We start from the raw sequence: 1,322 nt of genomic DNA, 5'->3' as shown, positions 1-1,322 counted from the left end.
CAGGTTCGTGCCCCTGTCCGGGAAGATCCCACGTGCCGCAGAGCGGCTGGGCCCGTGAGCCATGGCCGCTGAGCCTGCGCGTCCGGAGCCTGTGCTCCGCAACGGGAGAGGCCAGGCCACAACAGTGAGAGGCCCGCGTACCGCAAAAAACAAACAAACAAACAAACAAACAAAACAAAAAAAACCACAAAAATCAGGCATCTACATCACTCAGTCTATATATGATCTTAATGTCACACAGCCCCCAGCACCACCCCTTCATCTGGCTTTTGTTGCCAGCTTCCTTTTTCATGGTGTCAGTTCACCCCACTGTGCCCTCTTCACTCCCTTTGCTCTCTGTGCCTTGAATGACTTTCTCCTCCTTCCAGACTCAGCTCTAGTGCCGCTTCCTCCAGGAAGCCCTACCAGTCTCCACTACTCCCAGAGCCCATAAATGCTTTGGCCAGAATCAGAGCTGTTTTATGCATTAAGCACCACAAAGAAATAAACCATTAGTAATACAAAAAGGAAATGCTCAAGTCCGCCCTAAACGTCAGAGAGGAAATCACAGTGGAAAGATACTTGAAGTCTTACCCTGCTGTGCTTAAAATATTTCACTTTTGCACATTTTGCAAAACACATGACCGTGTTAACTCATTGGCAGGGCCCCTCCCGGGTGAGTAAGTAAACCCTGTAAGTTAGGAGCTCTGAAGCTTAAACCCCACAGGGTTTCTACAGAGAACTGAGTGCCTGTCTGTGAAAAGCTTTGCAGTCTTGTGCCCCGGTCGTGGGAACTTTTAAAGTAATTCAACAAAATAAATACTTGTTGAATTATGTTATATACAGTATGTGTTTAGCAAGTGTTTTATGACTGAATACTCGTTCGGGTACAGGAAAAACTAATATGTCATTTGATAAGGTCGTAGATGCACTGAGGGCCCAAAGAAACTTATCCTCCCTAGGGACAAAGAGGATAAGGGTCGGGGGTGGGGGGGAACAAGGGATGAATGAGGGTTGGAAACGGACTCGTTAGAAACAAGTGGGAAAAGAGAGAATCCTAAGGATCCGAGAGGTAAACCAAGTACCGTACTCCTGGAGAGAAAAGGACGGAGAGCCCAGGACCGACCGTAGGTACGTGAGGGACACGCGGGATGGAGAGGCTGGCCTGCCCCGCCCCCAGCTAGTCCCTCCTTCCGTCGCTCGCCCCGCCCCCTCAAAACCCAAACCGGTAATCTCTACCCGGCTGCCTCCCATTGGCTATGTAAATGAGAGAAGTCTGTTGGGACCAATAAGCCGCGGCCACGGCTTGGGATCGTCTTCCGGCCCGCCCCTGCCGCACCGCC

This window comes from Physeter macrocephalus, chromosome 12 (assembly GCF_002837175.3).
Source record: "Physeter macrocephalus isolate SW-GA chromosome 12, ASM283717v5, whole genome shotgun sequence".
Taxonomy (NCBI): Eukaryota; Metazoa; Chordata; class Mammalia; order Artiodactyla; family Physeteridae; genus Physeter; species Physeter macrocephalus.
Note: the sequence above shows the minus strand (reverse complement) of the source record.